The sequence below is a fragment of the Sinohyriopsis cumingii genome, chromosome 13 (genome assembly GCF_028554795.1).
Source record: "Sinohyriopsis cumingii isolate HCF-2022 chromosome 13, ASM2855479v2, whole genome shotgun sequence".
Classification (NCBI taxonomy): Eukaryota; Metazoa; Mollusca; class Bivalvia; order Unionida; family Unionidae; genus Sinohyriopsis; species Sinohyriopsis cumingii.
Window position 1 is genome coordinate 1,394,594 of NC_142973.1, and position 21,753 is coordinate 1,416,346.

Genomic DNA, 21,753 nt, shown 5'->3' on the forward strand with positions numbered 1-21,753 from the left:
GACTTGTATTACTTTCAATAATACTTGTATTCCTTTCAATAAAACTTGTATTCCTTTCAATAAGACTTGTATTACTTTCAATAAGACTTGTATTACTTTCGATAATACTTGTATTACTTTGAATAAGACTTGTATTACTTTCAATAAGACTTGTATTACTTTCAATAATACTTGTATTACTTTCAATAAGACTTGTATTACTTTCAATAATACTTGTATTACTTTCAATAATACTTGTATTCCTTTCGATAATACTTGTATTCCTCCAATAAGACTTGTATTACTTTCAAAAAGACGTGTATTCCTTTCGATAAGACATGCATTCCTTTCAATGAGATTTGTATTCCTTTCAACAAGACTTGTATTCGTGTCAATAAGATTTGAATTCTTTTCAATAGCACTTGTTTCCAATAATAAGACTTGTATTCCTTTCAATAAGACTTGTATTCCATTCAATAAGACTTGTATTCCTTTAGCTCGAATACAAATTAGGATATTTTGCCAAAACTGTGTGATAAGAGTGTGAAACTTCTGAAGACATTTGGTGACCTGCCCTCTGCACGTACATGATTCTCTTTCTCTCTCTCTCTGTTTCTCTCTCTCTCTCTCTCTCTCTCTCTCACACACACACACACACACATATACATACACAAACTTTAAATCATTTTTTTAAAATCTTTGTCTGACAATAAGCTTACACAGAAGACATACAGACATGAAAACATGTCTTCTTTATCCAATTACAGAGTCTATTTTTATTTTCATCCAACATTTTCTAAACTGATCTTCGTATCCACAAATTATTAATTTGTTCACAATATATATTAGAATTTTAGCTGCATATATTGATTTTATTCAAAAGACTATACGTACTTAACCCTGCATTGGGATGAACACCTGTATGCTTTAAAAAAAAAAAGAAATTGAAGATTGCTTCCTGCCTTGTGCTTTGCTTATAAATTCAGCTTTTTGCTTTATATCAGATTTTTTAAAATGTAAATTAGTTGGAAAACCACATGCATAGCTGGCGCTTTGCAACGGCAAATATACCTGCCCTAACGTTTGCTCTGTCTGTCCGTCTCTTTCCAATGAACTTCTCTATTTCGTGTTTATTCGGATATGTGCCTGATAAGTGATTATTACTATGTATTGTGGCATTTAGTATGTAGGCTTAGCTGTTTCTGTTTGCTGAAACTATCAAACCTTGCACACGTTTCTTCTAATATGAGTTGCAGAGAACATATTGATTTTATGATGTTTTCGTAAGAAATTCGAAATTCTGCATGAGTATTGCAATGTTACACGTAAAATGAACGGGAGCTACTGATGAAGTGTTAGCACCAACGCTGATCCATCGCGGTCATGAGAGGTCTATCCACCCAACAATGCCATGTAGGGACATGCGTCTTCCACGGCAGGCAGAGACATGCGTCGTCTGTGGCGACCTGCAAGTTGCATTAATTCTGACTGTTATCTTATGTGGCATTGCATGGATGCCAGTGTATTTGCATTATTATATGGAACACTGATGTGAGTGTATTTACATTATTACATGGACACTGATGTGAGTGGATTTGCAAGATTGCATGGACAATGATGTGAGTGGATTTGCATTATTACATGGGCATTGATGTGAGTGGATTTGCAATATTACATGGACAGTGATGTGAGTGGATTTGCATTATTACATGGACATTGATGTGAGTGGAATTACATTATTACATGGGCATTGATGTGAGTGGATTTGCATTATTGCATGGGCGTTGATGTGAGTCGATTTGCATTATTGATTGGACATTGATGCATGGTTTCACTATAAGAGTCAAAATAGTCTTATTGTATAGTCCCAGGCTAAAGCCATACAATCCAGTCCCAGGCAAAACCATACAATCCAGTCCCAGGCTAGAACCATACAATCCAGCCCCAGGCGAGAATCATACAGTCCAGTCCCAGGCTAGAACCATACAATCCAGTCCCAGGCTAGAACCATGCAATCCAGTCCCAGGCAAAACCATACAATCCAGTCCCAGGCTAGAACCATACAATCCAGTCCCAGGCTAGAATCATACAGTCCAGTCCCAGGCTAGAACCAAACAGTCCAGTCCCAGGCTAGAACCATACAGTCCAATCAAAGGCTAGAACCATACAATCCAGTCCCAGGCAAGAACCATACAGTCCAGTCCCAGGCTAGAACCATACAATCCAGTCCCAGGCTAGAACCATACAGTCCAGTCCCAGGCTAGAACCATACAGTCCAGTCCAGGCTAGAACCATACAATCCAGTCCAGGCTTGAACCACACAGTCCAGTCCCAGGCTAGAACCATACAGTCCAGTTTCATGCTAGAACCATACAATCCAGTCCCATGCTAGAACTATACAATCCAGTCCCAGGCTAGAACCATACAGTCCAGTCCCAGGCTAGAATCATACAATCCAGTCCCAGGCTAGAACCATACAGTCCAGTCCCAGGCTAGAACCATACAATCCAGTAAGAAAATTTGTCCCAGTGATAACGGGTCTATTGAATTGGGAACTTTTCCGCTTAAAATATCCGACTGGCAAATCTTGATAATTTTGTACACACTTACCATTCACCTAAATTTACGAAGATACTATTATCGAACATTAATTAATTCAATGAAGTAGACTGCGTTGACTCTTTGGAATCCTTCAGCCGCCATAATGTGACATGAGAAGAAAAGGAGAAGGAAAGTAATTCAATCATAGGCTTCATTGGCAGCGAACTGCATCTGAATTTGTTTTCTCTGCTTAATGGAAAAGGCTGAAGAGGTTATGGTTGACGATGAAAGGTCCAAACTTTGTCCGACTGTTTGAACATGGTTGTCGCTGATAAAATACACCATTTTTGGGGAATATATCTTTTAAATAAGAACTAGTATTATTATTAGAAATCATGTGAAATCATTTTTTCATTGCATTATATCATAATTTAGAGTACTGCCATTTACTCCAGTGTGCTTTTAGCTACAGATTTCAAAGACAATCGATTTTTTTCTTTCTTGACTCATAACTCAGTAAAAAAATAGTAATTGGTTTTGGAGACAATGATATTGCTATGTGCAACATATCGACATAGCTTAATTCTTTGTTCGCAGAAGTTTTCTTATTATATTTCTGCGGAATTTATTTGACATTTAATATGCTCTTTAGTAATAACATGCAAGTCCCATGCACTTGAGTTATGGATACTTTCTTACTTTCCCCAATCGGAAGTAATACAATAAGAAAAAATGAACCTGAAGATACTGACCAAGATAGAATAAGACCGCTAGGTGGCACTGCAGCTTTACCCTCTTGCTGAAAAAGTAAGATGACATTACGCGTTAGGTCTGTAAAATACCTCATTCTAAAAATGATACTGCCTACTGCTTAACATGCAAAATTCGTCTACGGAAATGTCAGGCTAAGATTTGGTCATGATTCTTTAGAAAGATGATAGCTTATACGTCTACCGAAATACCAGGTTAAGATTTGGCCATGATTCTTCAGAAAGATGTAAGATTATACGTCTACCGAAATACCAGGTTAAGATTTGGTCATGATTTTTCAGAAAGATGTAAGATTATACGTCTACCGAAATACCAGGTTAAGATTTGGTCATGATTCTTCAGAAAGATGTAAGATTATACGTCTACCGAAATACCAGGTTAAGATTTGGTCATGATTCTTCAGAAAGATGTAAGATTATACGTCTACCGAAATACCAGGTTAAGATTTGGTCATGATTTTTCAGAAAGATGTAAGATTATACGCATAATGAAATCCACGGTTAAACTTTGGTCATGACTCTTTAGAAAGAATGCTTTCCGGACACGTCTTTATGATCAGTCTGGTTGTTCGAAGAATGTGCTAGAGTGTTCAATTTTGTGTTAATTACTGCCATTTGGATGTCCGAAGAATGTGCTAGAGTGTTCAATTTTGTGTTAATTACTTCCGTTTCATGCGATAACGGTACATGTTCTAAGAAGATAGAAAGTTATATTATTTTACTTGAGACCACGACTAATTCTTTTCCTCACGTAATTAAAGTGACAATTAAAATAAAGAGTTCTTAATTTTGCGAGCTACCTCCGGCTTCTCTTTTGTCATCTGATGTTTTGATTGGTGGTACAAAAACGTCTAATGTTAAAATTCTGAAAGGATACCTGCATATTCCAATTACTAGTGACATGTTTCATACATTGAATGAATGATGCACATCTTGAAAGGTCACTCCGTTTTACTTTAAAGCGCAATATATAAAGAGTGTTAAAAAAAATGCAACATGGAATAAAATATCTGACTCAATCTTACAACCAAATAAATTAATGTTTTCACTCTTAAAATGACTTCCGTTGAAATACCTCTGGTTTCTAAGAAAGGCCGTCTGCTTTGCACTTTATAACCACAATTAATGACATGGAAAGGTAGAAAGAAGATTTAATCAGACAATTAATACCAGTCAAAAAGTGTGATGGCAAAGCTAAAAACTCAAGGTCAAGGTCATCTGCCACTAAAACAGCCTGGAGGTTATAAAACTTGACTTTATGCTCAGACCCAAAATGCTGGAATATCTAACGCGTCACAACCTAGTTTGCAGGGTCATATCAATGCTCCTTTCTCTCCACACGTTACAACAACTCAGTTTAAAGGATTCACATTTCTTTCCACGCGTTGCAACAACTCAGTTTAAAGGATGCACATTTCTTTCCACGCGTTGCAACAACTCAGTTTAAAGGATGCACATTTCTGTCCACGGGTTTCAGCAATGCATCAAAGTATACTTCTCTCCGTGCATAACAACAATACAATTTACATGATCATGTCCATGAACACTTTTTTCCTTTCTGACAAATCTCTAAAGAAAAATCTTGATTTTAGCACTATGTTTAAGATTGTTAAATTTTGAGCATGTGTTTGATTTCTTGCTAGACAAAGTGTTTAACCTCAAAACCTCATAACATATTATTAATTTGGCGTCGAAGATTTGCTGGTGTCCAAACTCTTTACATAAGATTATCTCTTAAACAAAAACACAGTTATATGATGCAGTCATTTATCTTTTCACCTATTTAACCTTAATCCCTCTTTCACTATTATTATATGAGAGGTTAAATAAAAATCTAAATACCGTTGGGATTTTGCTCAGTATGTTTTGTCCTTAAGGAAGCAACCATGATATGAAACAAAATTGAATAGTACGAGCAGTGCTTATTTTCTTTTTTTCTGTCAGTGCTAGAAACATGTAATACTATTTTTCTTGTTGATTCAGATAACATATGTATGTCTCTTAAAGCTATAATCATTTCTTTTAATTGCAGCATGACAAAGCGAATATGAATTACTCAAATTCAGAATTTAACCTGTTGCAAGAATAAAACGCATATCCGCTGTTTGAATTAAAGGATATCCGGTGTTAGAGTAAAACGCATATCCAGTGTTTGAGTAAAAGTCATAACCCGTGTTAAAAAAAAACAAACAAAAAAAACAACAAATAGCAAGATAGTGAGACCTGCTGGTAAACACTACTTTAAGGAAACTTACAAAGGTTAGGCGTCCATCGTCCCAACCCCGACCCCAAAAACGTAAGATTATTTATATATTTAAACTTGTCCACACTCCCGTACCTTTCTGTTTAAAACACTCGTTCCTGTTCACTACTGTACATCATTTTTGTCCTGAGATAGACAGCTAGCCCTGGTAAATAAGGTTTAATGTGGTATAACACCACTTATAGATAGCAATAACTTAAAGTATGTGATACGAAAGTATAGATAGCAATAACTTAAAGTACGTGATATGAAAGTATAGATAGCAATAACTTAAAGTATGTGATATGAAAGTATAGATAGCAATAACTTAAAGTATGTGATATGAAAGTATAGATAGCAATAACTTAAAGTATGTGATATGAAAGTATAGATAGCAATAACTTAAAGTATGTGATATGAAAGTATAGATAGCAATAACTTAAAGTATGTGATATGAAAGTATAGATAGCAATAACCTAAAGTATGTGATATGAAAGTATAGATAGCAATAACTTAAAGTATGTGATATGAAAGTCATTGACTTTGATTTTTCTTACATGTTACGTGATTTTTGTCATTCTTCTTTAGCTGAAAACAGATTTACGATTCATTTATCATACACTGTATAATTGAAGACGTCTGCGAATATATCAAGCTTTTCGATAGTTCGGTTAACGCCAAAATTACCACAACTTGAAATCTGCCATTAACTTGCAGAAAGGCTTTTCACGACATTTCTTTAACTTAGAAAGTTTCTTTGCTGTCGTTGGCATGCATCTTGTTTTCTTCTACTTTATCGCATTCTTCCCTTATCTATTTTATGCATATTGTATCGTTTCCTTCTAGATACGTGCATCACCATTTTCATCTGTTTTTTGCTTGTCTTCTTTCGTCAGATAGATGGAAGATATCATCCTCAGTGAGTTTTTGTTTCTTTTGTCTTTGCTTTGCATGTACTTGCTCTGCATTTTCATTACTACCTTGTTAAATATATCTAAATTAATATCACGTAAACAATATCATGGTTCTAACAAATACAATCTCAATAAACGGCTGCGTAATTGTAGGAAAACACTGTAGTATTAATGTATAAAAAGTAAATGAATCGAGGTAAGTACCACGTAAACACTGATTTGAAAAAGAAAGTATTGACTTCTATGACATAAAAAACGAGGAAACGCCAAACACATATTAATGGAGTACAGTTTTATTTTGATAACTTTCATATGGTTGATGAAATATTTGGTCATTATAATTCGGAGTAGTAGATGTGAACAACAACAACAACGGCAAGAAAATTTATCCTCATCAAATGATGATGATTGCATTTATTACAATTCAAAGTTCAATGGTTATTATCAAAATGAATATTAGATATAAAATGTAAATATTACAATGTTAAAAATAAATTATAAACGTTCCTTTTTACCAAGGACTACCACAGAACAATAAATACATTTGATTCAGCTATTTTATTTGTTTAAGCATACTTGTTGACTCACATTAAATAAAGTTGGTCTACTTTTGCAACTTACTTTTATGCAAACATTTGTATCACATCGAGATGTTGTTTGGTGTAATAATTAATTCTCTTGGCAAGAAAAACATATGCGGAAAAGATTAAGTTTGGACGCAGTGAAATCAATTTGTGTTCATTTCCAGATTTAAGAGAAGCCTGAAATATCTTTTAGTCTGATTTCAAATTCAGATTTCTGACTCTATCTTGTGAGCTACGTCTCGTAAATGCAGGAAGCCATCTTAAGATTGTATTAGTTTCTTTTCACTGAATGCATATCTTGACATGTATTTTTATCGATAATGATGCCAAGAAAAACAATGCAGCGCACCAGTGTCAATATGATTGTTATAATTCCACCAGCTTTTTTTCTGGTACATGACACAAGGATTTAAACGTAACTCGAATGATTTGCCAATAGCTATGGTTGCATTGCTAACGCCTCTTATCTCTTCAATACGTCTGTGTAAAACAAAAGTTAGGTGAAAATGGGCATTCAGGGTCCATAACTCTTCTAAATGAAAACGTGAAGGAAATCCACTTCAAGATTTCATCAATACAAAGGTGCCTAATAACTTTCGCTGAAATGCGATATTACTTAACAAAGCTATTCTAAAACAAAGAGTCACTTGGTATTACGACAATCAGACGACTCCTGCTAAATGCAGTACCAAGTGTGTTTTCTCGCCAGGTAACTGAGTCCGTGAACACCTGATAAACAAAAACCAAGGGTTACGGCAGGGCTAACAACATGTAGACCAAGAGAAGCTTTTACAGAAGCGAGGACTAGCGAGGGTAAAATATTTATTTATATTTATCTTGCTATATTTTTGGTTGTCAGCCCCTACCCCTCGCCACAAATATACATAGCAAAAGATCGATCAATTGGAGAGGGCGATTTTAGTGGAAGGCTAAATGAATCAAAGGTGAACATGAACAGAAGGCATGCTTTTAATGTCATATTATATAATCTGTTCATGAAATAAAATTATAGAGGAAAAGATTTTTTCATGAGAATTTATAAGAAAATGGCAAGTGATTTTATCAGGATCTTTTATCAAAATGAAAGGTTTGGGACAAAATTCCATACTCAAGTAAAATGGTACATTTGTCAAAAAAGGAGGAATTTTACGAAAAAAAATTTTAAGCATAATTTTCACATGTGTATCAAGCAATCACTTGTCACAAAAGTGACCCTAATAGTGGTACCATAACTATTGTAAGAATATTTTGCCTACAAGATGATTACATGTACTCGGATAGATATTTCCTTGTAATTTCCATACTGATGAATGTGGGCACAGTGTGCTGCTTCCAGGATATATTCATCCATGCAAACTGTTTGAAATCTTTGATGATCAATGATACAATCCACTTTGACCTCCTCGGTCTAATCCAAAATCATGTTGATCCCTTTACAGCATCTACACTTATCGACTGTTTCTTCACTGCTGCAAGTTCCACAGGTACACCAATATACATGGTAAATACTCTCCAACATTCATTATTGTGTTAGAGAGCAAACTTGTGGGTAAAATGTATGAGAAGTTCTTGCATGTCAAAGTATGAAATATATGTATATGTGATGCCTGGTTAGACTTTTGTTCCAGTTTTTGTACAACCTTAAAAAACAATAAAGAACATTTAATCAGCCATGTATTATTCTCAAGATTTGTTTCCCCATAACCTGGATACACCAGGTCTATGGTTACTTTTTCTTTTTAATAAAATTCTACCAATTTTCTATCTGTGGAGGGTAGTAAACAATCACACCCAAGTACATTCGGTGTTTGCGTTTCATCATGGTTGAAAAGAACAAACTTGAGTCCTCGAGTTAATAAAGCATTTTTTTCTACACCTCTCACAGTCTGAATCTTAAGTGTTTAACTCTTAACACCACTAGTTACTGATGAAACAAACCCGCATGAAAATCTGCTCTGAAGACACCCAAGATTCGCCCAAATTCGTGTCCTTCTCTTTTCATTATGAAATTGAAATAACATTAACGAAAGAATAATAATAATAATTACCTTGATGAATATAGTAATTACCAGAATGAATATAGTAATTACCAGAATGAATAGCCCAGCTCAGCCTTATTATGCCCTATGTTCTCTTTAGGGTGTTCGTCTTCGCCCATATTCTCGGCTCGTTCGGGCTGAAATTGGTACTGTCTAACCTCAGCGAGCAGAATCTTCTTAAGACTCATTACGTTTGCCATCTTCAAGGAGTTCGCCTTCCTCACACGACAAAAATGAGCATGACTAATTTAGCCGTAAATTCACTCGAATCATCACTAGATTCAGCCATCGTCATCACATACGATTAACTTGAGGGACTTTCCGACAGTGCGTCAGTTCCTGAAATCATATTATCACCGGAAGTATAGAAATATTTCCGAAGCGTTTTCCGTAAAACATCGATAAATGCACAAATTATCTTCATTTTCTTCTCTGTGAGTTAAAATATGCATCTTCAATGCAAATTTCTGAGTTATTTAGCCCAAAAAGAACATTGTGATAAAATAATAATAATAATAATAATAATGAGGACTTTGTAAAGCACCTAATCTTTAGAAGTTCTAAGTGCTTTACAACATTAGACAACACCTATAAGATAAAAAACATATAATGATATGATTACAAAAACAAACACCATGAAATTAGAAAACATTTTTTTTAAAAATGCTGACAATATTTAAGGTAGGAAACAGTATTAGGTCTTTAAGTTTGTTCTTGCAGTCGAAAAAAGTGAGTTTTGAGAGCACTCTTAAATGGGATCACTGTGTCTTTGCGTCTATGTTCAGTGGGAAATTCATTCCACGTTGCTGGGCCCTGGTATGCAAAAGAACGCTGTCCAGATGACTTTGTTTTCATAGTGGGAATAATGAGTATACGATTGTCAGAAGAGGAGCGTAAGTATCGTGCTGGTGTGTACACATGGGTGAGGTCAGATAGTTATGTTGGACTAGAGTCCGACAGTGAAACGTAGCACAGAGAACAAATTTTGTGTTTGATTCTGAATCGAATGGATAGCCAGTGTAGGGTACAGAGCAGCGGAGAGGTGTGCTCTGGTCGTGGTACTCTAAACATGATCCAAGCAGCTGTGTTTTGAACTTTTTGAAGTTTCTGGAGCAGATATTGAGATGAACCAGACAGAATTGAGTTACAATAGTCCAGTCTTGAAAGTACTAATGAACACACAAGTGTTTTAGTGGCATCAACTGAAAGATATTTGCGAATTGATCTGATGCGTCCCAGCTCAAGATATGCAGCCTTGCAAATGTTCATGACATGTTGGTGCAATGTGAGTGTACTGTCCAGAGTAACACCTAGGTTTCGAACTGATTGTGTGAATTTAATGTTGGTGTTGCTGATATTTATTGTTTGAGGTAAAGGATGTGAATGAGAAAGTCTTTGTGTTGTGATCAGAATGGCCTCAGTTTTATCATCATTCATCTGCAGCTTGTTACATGTCATCCATGATTTCACATCAGAAACGCACCTCTCTACACCTTGGATGGTAGCATCAACTTCAGTTGGGTGGCTAGATTTGTATATTTGGGTGTCATCAGCGTACAATTGGTGAGACAGTGGATGATGATCTATGACACTTGAGAGCGACTGAGTGTACAGAATGAAGAGAACAGGTCCAAGAACAGACCCCTGAGGAACACCACAACATAGATCAACTGGGCTGGAGTGTATTCCATTTGCAGATACTATTTGTGTCATGTTGATCAAGTAGGACTTAAACTACAGTAAGGCTGTATCATTAATGCCAAATACATGATGGAGACGGTGACGTAATATATCATGGTACATTGTGTCAAATGCTGCAGACAAATCAAGGAGGGTGAGGACTGTAATCTTTCAGCTATCCAACGCGCTATAGTAGACCTTTAAAGCGCAACGAACTGGGCCGCTGACGTGGTTGATAACTATAACTTCTAATAAAACGCTTGACACCATCTTAAAACAAAATAAATGGAAGTTATCAGTCATACATGACATCAGTTTAAATCCCTCTGCTTTACAAGAAAGCCGTTTACTGTGAACTTGTAACCGCAATAAATGGCGGGAAAATGTTACATGACATATTTATCAGACGATATTAGTACTACTCTAAATATGGACGGTAAACCACAAGGTTAAGACCATTTGTAATTAGAACAGGTCTGGAGCAATTTTGTAGCACGTGTTTACGATCAGGTTCGAAATTTTGACCAACAATAACTCCTAGGCAAACAGTTACATAGGATCGTGTCAACATACATTTCTACACATATTTATCTTATTTCGAAAGAAAGAAGAAAAAGCTTCGAATTAAAAAGTGTAATATACAACCCAGCTTTGATTATGCGCTCAAAGTTTCCATATTTCAAAAGCCAAATACTCAAAGTTGATTATACTGACGTCGCAGATTTCGTTCTTTCTAATATTTTTACTTGTGGTGTCCTTGTATATATATGGCAGTAATTGATCGTCAATGCTTGAAAGTTATTGACTCTCTTTGGAAGTATACATTTATAGAATAAATAAATTAAAAACAACTATTGGATATTACGCTCTTCTATAGGAGTCAAGGACAAAATTCTGTCAAACAATTTAAAATTTAAATGCTGGCACAGAAATGCAAACTATATAAGAGTAACTCAAATATATAAAATAAGTAAAAGGTGCAAAAACCGAAAGAGTAATTTACCCAAAAAGCGAAGTCTGGATGGTATATATATATATATATATATATATATATATATATATATATATATATATATATATATATATATATTCGCTATAAGCAGCGTGAAGGCGAATGACCGTCCTCTAGTAACCTTGTGTCACGTCACCATGTGTAAGGTGTTTCCTTAGACGTGTCCGAAATGCCAGATTGTGTTGTTAGTTGACACGCAAATGACTCGGACAAACAGTAGTTGTGACAGTTATGAGACTTTATCAATAGTGCAAAATACTTATTTTAATTGATTAAAAGAGGAAGTTTCAGAAGTAAAACAACCTTACTATTTTCACTAATAAATGATGATGTCTTCTTATACTGAACAATATACTTTTTGTCAGCTGGTACATCAAATATTTGTGGATTTTTTAATTGCATCGGGATGTGGTGGGTGGGGGAAATTGAAACTTGAGGTACAAGGGTTAAGGAATAAGTTAAAACTCACCTTCATAATCACTTTCACTTACCGAAATGGCTTGTCACAACAAAGTTACTTCAATTCTCTGCTTTCACTTGCGAAAATGTTTTGTCGCTACAAAGCTACTTCAGTTCCCGGTTTTAACTTGGGAAATGTGTTGTCACTACAAAGCTACTTAAATTCCCTGCTTTGACATGCCGAAATGTTTTGTCGCTACAAAGCCAATTCCCTTCTTTCATTTACCGTATTTACTCGCTTTTAAGTCGAGTCAAATTGCAAAAAGAAATAAATATCCTGATATGATCTGCCGTAGCATAATGCGCCTACCGATCAGGGTATGTGTCCTTTCTTCTACTGATTACTCCTAACAAACTGCACAGACCCAGATCTGCTTGCTCATTATGCGATCTGGGTATGTGCATTTTTCAATGGGACTTTTATCATAAGCGAGTATACAGTACTCGCGGTATAAATGAATAGATTGAACAGTGACGCTCGACTGAGACTGTCAAAGATAACCAGCGCCGGGTTACCAAATACGCAGAGCAGCCACCGGCTTAGGGGCACGCGACAACGGATCAAAATAATATTGATAAAACGTATTAGGAGGTAATTTGCGAGGAGAGCCTCAAGATTTCGACTGCCTAAGGGACTCCACACTGCAGGTAACGAAGCATGGATTTACTTTCTTGAGACCGACTCGAGAGAAAATAATACTATATGGATCGGAGAAAACCAGTAAAAACCGACACTTCGCTTCGGACTGTCAAGATAGTCTCATACGGGTTATTTTTCAATGCAACAGGTAAGGCCTTCCACGTACATGTGCCCAACTCATCTAGTATCACTGGGCATATTTATGCATTCAAAGTGTTGCCAAAAGATGCGAAATGTAACCGAACCACCCACCCATGCGGTGGTGCCAATCCACGAGGAAGCGACATTACATAATTCCTTCTTTATGATACACTCCTGAAGTGGCACAGCATCCAAACTTTGTCACATCTTCCATATAGCTATGATTTAGCTCCAAGTTAATTTTGGCTGAATCCCATTTTCAAATTTTTTTTGAAGGGCAGACAATTTCGAAAGCCACAATGTGAAATGTGCAGTTTTCCAGTTTATGAACAACATACCCAAAAGTGAATACAATATAGCATTTACTATTTGGATATAATCAGACCGAGAAAGTGTGTAAAGATTACACGGAGAGTTCTTTTGAAGGGTGCACTGGTGTTCTGATAAAGAACTTTGATGTACAGTTCACAAATATTTAGAATTTATTTTTAAAGCCACTAGTACAATAGTATAGGGAGTAACGGCACATCATCACAATTGTGGAAATATAGTGCCGATACTCTTTAGGTGGATGCTTCTTATTCCTAAATAACTGAACAAATCTTGACTGGGTTTATTCTAGTCTCGATAAAATTCTCATTTATGACATCGTCGATGTGATGTGATGTGATTTTGATTTTTAACGTACCTTTAGCAATGTTTCAGTCATATCGTTACGAATATGTCTGCAATGTGCCGGTTTATAGTGATGTCTAGCACTGGGGCATCATGCCGAAGACATGTAACATGATGTCCCACCCAGTCACATTATCCTGACACCTGGCCGACCAGTCCTAACACCAACCTCTTAATGCTGAACGCCGTGATAGGCATCTGTTAGTACAATTTTTGTAAATCTCTGGTATGGCTCGGCCAGGGATCGATCCCACGACCTCCCGCATCCGAGGTGGATGCTCTAACCACTAGGCTACCGGAGCGGTAAGAATGTTCGAAATAAAGCTGTTTTAAAATATTACGACACTTATCCTACTTAGTCAACTTGAAAGCAGGTGTATTAGCACCCAACATACATTCATTCAATAGTGTCAGTTTAATTTTTGTCGTTATTTTCGTCACATGTATGTATGTATGTATGTATGCATGCATGTGTGACAGAGTAAATTTTGAAGAAAAATATTATTGCACGATAACTGAATTCAATCTTGTCGTGGTCAACAATTAACTTGGACATTTGGGATAGGCCTGCAAGAAATCGCTAGCCAGCGATGAATGTGATGCTCTTATTTGGAGGCATGCTTGATTTTTCATTAGAACCCACTGGGAAAACGGTCAGACATATAGAGAGGCGATGAAAATTAGGGGTTAAGTAGAGAAAAATGTCAAAGTAGAGACAATCTTTAGAACATTTGTGCCATTTTGAAATAAATGTCATAAAACGAGTTTTTCCAGAAATAGTTATGACTAAAGGCTATGGGTGTGTTAAATGTTTGTAGAGACGGCCCATTGAAAATTCCTATATCATCGCGTTCCTGTCGTGACTATAGATAGAAGGAGATCATGGATGATAGGTATATCAATTTAGAGGTAAATAAACGTGGTAATTTATTTGAATTTTTTAAATTATGGGTTTGAGAAAGGATAATGCAAGCGTTATTTTAATTTTTTATCTTTCTTATCTCAACCTCCTCAGATAATCGATAATAATATTATTAATAAAAACGATAATAGTATTAATAATAAAAACGATAATAATATTATTAATAAAAACGATAATAATATTAGTAATAAAAACGATAATAATATTAGTAATAAAAACGATAATAATATTAATAATAAAAACGATAATAATATTAGTAATAAAAATAATGATACTACAGATGACATTTTTGAATGAATGTATGTTGGGTGCTAATACACCTGCTTTCAAGTTGACTTAGTAGCTGTAAAGACTTGTTTGGCTAATATTTTGTATGCTGAATGAAAGATGCTTACATGTATATACCTATGCATACATGCATGTATACATTAGTAGTGAATAGGGATACTTTACGGACAATGGAAATTCCAGTCAAAACACCCCTGGGACACTTTACGGACAATGGAAATTTAACATGGCGAAAAATCGTGGGACACTTTACGGACAAGGGGAATTAACATGGGGAATAAATCGTGGGACACTCTACGGACAAGGGGAATTTAACATGGGAATAAATCGTGGGACACTCTACGGACAAGGGGAATTTAACATGGGATTTTTTTTTTTTTAAATTTTTAAAAAAGGGGTAGGCAATGGAAAGGCTATCTCTTTTCGAGAAATATGGGGGCCCTGAAAAGGGCCTTTGGGTTTTCTTCTTCTTCTAATTTCTTCTTTTTCTCCACCAAGTTCTGATTTTATCTCCTACACTCTTCTTCCCTTTCTTTTTTTTCTTCTCCTCCTCTTCTTTCTTCCTCTTCTCATTTTCTTCTTCTTTTTCAATTTTTTCGTTCCATTTTGTGACGATCGTGGATAAATACCTATGTATGTATAATCAGCTGAAATTCCTATGAAATCCCACTATCTATTTATAGCTCCAACTTGTGGGTTTTTCCTTTGGAAAATCCCACTATCTTTTTATAGCCTCAGCTTGAGTGACGTTCCTGTTTATGAATTCTAGTATATATGTATAGCTACAAAATGTGGAAATCCCCAAGTCGATATTTATAGTCTCGAAATTTCCAGCGTTAGTGACGTCACTGTACTGAACACTAGGGATAAATATCAACAGTGTTGCAAGTGGCTGACCTGAATACGCGCTACTGTAGGTAGGTAGGTAGAGTGTATCTGATAGGGATAAACTGAGTTTTATACGGACAAACAGAGACCAATAGACACACACAACGTACGCGCGCAGACACACACACACACACACACACAAACACACAAACACACATACAACGTACGCGCGCCGACATACTCACACACACACACACACACCACACACACACACACACAGAGAAACACACAACGTACGCGCGCAGACATACTCACACACACACATAAACACACACACTGTAAAATAGATAAAATTAGTAACTACTTACAATATCAACTTCTGTGACGATCGTGGATAAACACCTATGTATCTATAATCAGCTGAAATTCCTATGAAATCCCACTATCTATTTATAGCTCCAACTTGTGGGTTTTTCCTTTGGAAAATCCCACTATCTTTTTATAGCCTCAGCTTGAGTGACGTTTCTGTTTATGAATTCTAGTATATATGTATAGCTACAAAATGTGGAAATCCCCAAGTCGATATTTATAGTCTCGAAATTTCCAGCGTCAGTGACGTCACTGTACTGAACACTAGGGATAAATATCAACAGTGTTGCAAGTGGCTGACCTGAATACGCGCTACTGTAGGTAGGTAGGTAGAGTGTATCTGATAAGGATAAAGTGAGTTTTATACGGACAAACAGAGACCAATAGACACACACAACGTACGCGCGCAGACACACACACACACAAACACACACACAACGTACGCGCGCCGACATACTCACACACACACACACACACACACACATACTCACACACACACACACACAGAGAAACACACAACGTACGCGCGCAGACATACTCACACACACACACATAAACACACACACTATAAAATAGATAAAATTAGTAACTACTTACAATATCAACTTCTGTGACGATCGTGGATAAATACCTATGTATCTATAATCAGCTGAAATTCCTATGAAATCCCACTATCTATTTATAGCTCCAACTTGTGGGTTTTTTCTTTGGAAAATCCCACTATCTTTTTATAGCCTCAGCTTGAGTGACGTTCCTGTTTATGAATTCTAGTATATATGTATAGCTACAAAATGTGGAAATCCCCAAGTCGATATTTATAGTCTCGAAATTTCCAGCGTCAGTGACGTCACTGTACTGAACACTAGGGATAAATATCAACAGTGTTGCAAGTGGCTGACCTGAATACGCGCTACTGTAGGTAGGTAGGTAGAGTGTATCTGATAAGGATAAAGTGAGTTTTATACGGACAAACAGAGACCAATACACACACCCACACAACGTACGCGCGCAGACATACACACACACACACACACACACACGCACACACACACACATACACACATACACATACAGAGGGAAGAGGAAAAAACAAACCCCAAATATACTATCAACACAGAAGGGAGATGATACAAACCCCAAATAAACTATCCACACAAACGTAAGCGAACGCATACAAACCCCAAATATACTATCAACACAGAAGGGAGATGATACAAACCCCAAATAAACTATCCACACAAACGTACGCGAACGCATACAAACTCCAAATATACTATCAACACAGAGTGAAGAAGTAAAAGTTTTTTGAAAGCACCTAAGCCCTCACCTGCAATGACCAACTCTGCCAAACACCTACACCCCACCCACCCCCACTCCCAACACTACAAACCCATTTAACCCGTTATTTTATGGCATCAGTGTGTGATTTAGGAAACATCAAGACACAAAATAATGGAGGAATAGACTGACTATTGTTTACCGACTTGCATGCCTAAAGAGCGTGCGTGAAGGAAAACATCCTTCCATTTCAATTCTAACTAAAACATGATCCAGAGGGATAGAGATAGGTGAAAGGGCACAATTTCATAAAGTGTGAGTAGAAAACAAAACACGCCATCCTTATTATACAATGTCAAGACCAAAAGACACTTACGTGTTCTTTCTGGTCTATTCTCTTTTAGAAGGTAGTATGAAATTTCACATCAGGGCCAACGCATCGGCTCACATTGTCAATTTTTCCATTTCCATGTCTTTACTGGCACAAGTTCTTCATCATCTTCAATTTCTTCTTCTTCTGAATCCCTCTTCTCTGTTTCGTCTTGTTTTTGTTTATTCTCTTTTCTCGTAGAGCACTCTGAATTCCAGTGTCCTTTCTCCTGACAACGATATTAGGTATCTTGACTTTTGTCTCTCTTTCTTAGACGAAGCAGGTATTCTGGAGACAAATACCCATTTACCTTTGCAGATATAGCAAACTTCATTAGCACTTACACACTTTCGTATGACTTATCAAATCAACGACCAAAAGAGTAAGTTTTGTTGCCACTTTCGCATGTGAATTATGCTTTCGTATGACTTTTAGCAAATATTTGACCAGCAGGTCGATCTGTGCTGACTCTTCCATCTTTGATCGTTTGAGAGCGAAATGAATACTCTGACGCTAAGACACTCTCCTTATATACAGAGACCTGCTGCGTATGAAACCTAGTCAAATGTAATTTTGCAATAAGATGAAACGATTTCATTGAGGAAGTAAAAGGCAATGATGTACCGTATCGCCTCACACAAAACCTGAAGTGTTAGTTCAAATCCGTGTCAGCGATTTCGAAGACGACATAACTGGGCTTTAATCAATGCTCTCCATTTCTGCCACAAAACCACGAGTCCTGATTCACGCCAAAAGAAATTTCGTTCGGTCCATAAAAAATAGTATCACATCCGAGAAACGCAAAAACGAACTTCCAGAAAACTGAGAACGACGGCTTACACATACAACGTGAAATGTATGAGTTCAAGTAGTGCCTAAAACTTAGTCAAATTAAATTTTTATAGTCAAGACGAAACGATCTCTTTTCGAAGAAGAAAGCAGACACCAAGCGACAATATCGATCCGTGTCACACAACACTTTTCAAAATGTATATGATCAGAGGTTTGTTCTAGCGATCTGCATGGTTAAATTAAATGTTGATGTATTTTGCAATAAGACGGACAATGGTCGCCCATGGAACCATTGTTCGTGCATTAGTTTAATTTTTTAAAATATTTTTTTTATATAAATCGCCTATAGGATAGACCCAGTAAAGCATGGCCATTCTCGTCACTGTGTGAATAGCTGCTCAAGTCAATTCGAAGTGAACGCGGTAAGAAAATAAGAACGGGTGATGCATTGTTTTGTTCTAGGACTGTGTGGCATAATAATCCCTATGTTCTTGCGTTGTTACCATTACAGTGCAGACAGACTGAAATGTGAACTTACAAGCCCTCTTTGCGTGTGTGTGTTGTACCATTTCTTCTTACCACATCAAAAGACTGAGCGTCACAGTATTGGTTCGCGTTTTCAAGCTGACCATTTTTTTAAAATCTCACTTAAACATTTTAACATAAACACTCACACTCACATCGGTAGAGTCAGAACAGACGTGTTACAGTACTGAGGGGCATGTTATCTTTTTTTTTTCAAACTAATAAATTTGGGGTTTGTATGAAGTAAAGAACCGAAAGTACAGTGAAACTCAAGGATGATGACCCAATCTGTCTGTCTATTGATGCGTGTATTTACTTAAGAAGAAATATGACCTCTAAAACACAAAGAGATACGGCAAGCATGATTAGAATGAACATAACGATGTTTTCCTTCACGTCCGTGTAATTTAGAGTTTCAATCCTCTTTGAAAACAAACTTGGTCTCCTTTTGTAGGGCTTGAAATAATAAAAAACCTGAAAAAATCTTAAGCACTTTGCTATAGATAATTTCATCAACAGACTAAACAACATAAATGCCGTTACAACACTAGAAAGCCTTAAATCTTCTATCAAAAAGAAATGTATCAAAAAATTAAAGATTAACGATAACTAACCAATGAAACCGAATTTAACAAAGGCAGTGACATGTGAAGAAATGTCTCTCACTTTGGAAAGGTAGGCGAATGTACTCTGTCATGCACCATCAACTTGAAAAAAAATTATAAACAGAGAGAAACCTGAATTCAAAATTCAGTTGTTTTTTTTCTTCAAAATTGTTTCGTTTCTTTTTTCTTTTTTTGGAACAAATCTAAGCACTAATATAGAGTGGAAAAGGGAAAATGCACATACAAGCTTTGATATTTCTGAAAAAATGAGGGGATATTCCTAACGTTCATAACCACCTATGGACTTGGACTTGTCTGTGACTTATCCACAAAACAAGATGTACATATTTCTGGTCAAGCTGCAAGTGTGTGCGTGTTTTTGAAAATGGTAAAAATGGGATATACAATTTTCTCGTGATACTTATAAAGTGAAGAGTCTGTGCAAGTGTCAAAAGCCAAAGTCATGTAAGTTTTGTATTTTGTACGGCTTGTAAAGATTTCCACTTTAGAAAATGTTAGGTATCACAAGTTATTATCACAAACAGAAGTGGAACATAGGGGCTTGCAAGAAAGAAAATAACCCAGACAGTTGGTGTCATCAAGAGTGCTAGAGACGGTACCCGAACTTGCTTGCTTGCTTACTTGAATTAAAGTGATTTTCGCCCTAATGGAGCATATATCACTGGTTCAATAACGCACCGCGTGATTTTTAATTACTCCTAGGGAAGGAAAGAGAGCCTCATCTCCCAGGCTTTTATGTACTCACAGACTACTTTTAAATTTAGCCACTCAGGTGTAGGACTAACTAGTCCTTAACAACCTGACTGAAAGGCTTTAAACATGAGTGGGAATAGTCTCACCACACACTCATATTTCTGTCCGAGCGTGGTAAAGGAGGAAAAAGGTGCTCAAAAAGACAGCCATGGGTGTTAAGTACTCAACAAAACGCTAGCCCGTACTTATTTCAAATCAAGTCGTGTCACCAAAAAAGACGACGTGTACGACATCAAAGGCATTGTCAAACGCAGAAACCGCAAAGTGGGCAAACGACGTGTCAAAGAAGTCAAAGTACGTTGGAAAGGATATCCACCCAGTTTTCATTCTTGCATCGACGCTTCGCACTATATAAAGAAGTGACCATCATGCCCTTTCACACAGATTCAGCTACTGCGATCACTCCTTCACCCAATTCTTCTCTGCAAGATTTACAAACACAACCCTTGTGGGTGTGGTATGGAAAACGTGTGCCTAAAACGCAAATCGTCTTTTTCTGCCAAACCTTCGTGGTGTATTGTGCCATCGGTGCAGCCATTGCCAATTTGAGTTTGCAACAAGGAGACAAACACTTGTGGACCATTGTATTGAGCAGTTACATCGGTTACCTGCTTCCTAATCCCTCCCTGAAATTCTCCTCGAACGGGAACCACGGGAACCTTGTGTCCAGTGTCAGTGCCAGTCACCACTCCAACAACAACCCCATTTTGGGCGGAGACACTCCTCTAACTTCCAGTATCGCCTCGGAGAGCCACAAAACTCTGGAATTATGAGCAATAAGAACCAATTTTACTTAACCTTACCCAGTGACAGTTCCATGGAGGTGTTTCCCAAGAACACGTTATGCTGTTACACGGTCAAATTACCTCAGACCATCCAGTTAGATCACGAAGCCCATTGGGAAGTGGCTTTAGTGGAAATCATTCACCCAACACAAATCAAAAACATCACCGAAAAGCAAGACACTTTCGAGGTGGAAATCCTGAATGCCCAATTGGAGGAAGAAATCAACAAAATAGGGTTTTTAGGGGACACAAGACCAGCCAGCAATCCAGCCTTCATTATCTACACCTTGAAAATTCCTTCAGGTTATTATTTTAGTGGTGAACATTTGGTGGACACTATTGCGGACAGGTTCAACTTAGCCTTTGGCAAAGCACTGAACAGAGCCAAAAAAAGTGTGAAGATTGAGTACAATAAAGTGGCTCATCGTCTCGTGATCAAATTTCAAGATACGGACACACTGTCCCTCAGGTTCAATGGTAATTTGTTTGAAATTTTGGGTGGACATGCAGAAATGGTCGCAAACAATATGAGCCCCAAGAT

At 36.8% G+C, this 21,753-nt stretch overlaps 2 long non-coding RNA genes across 2 annotated transcripts in view; one reads left to right on the forward strand and one right to left on the reverse strand.

Moving 5' to 3' along the window:
- Positions 1-21,753, forward strand: part of LOC149784838 (uncharacterized) — a 115,589-nt gene that overhangs the window by 13,055 nt on the left and 80,781 nt on the right. The window lies entirely within an intron of this gene.
- LOC149784839 (uncharacterized) lies at positions 6,739-12,385 on the reverse strand. Its single transcript, XR_016413463.1, has 3 exons — positions 12,253-12,385; positions 9,121-9,408; positions 6,739-8,670 (listed from the first exon to the last, which is right to left on the reverse strand). It is a non-coding gene; the product is annotated as an uncharacterized LOC149784839 (long non-coding RNA).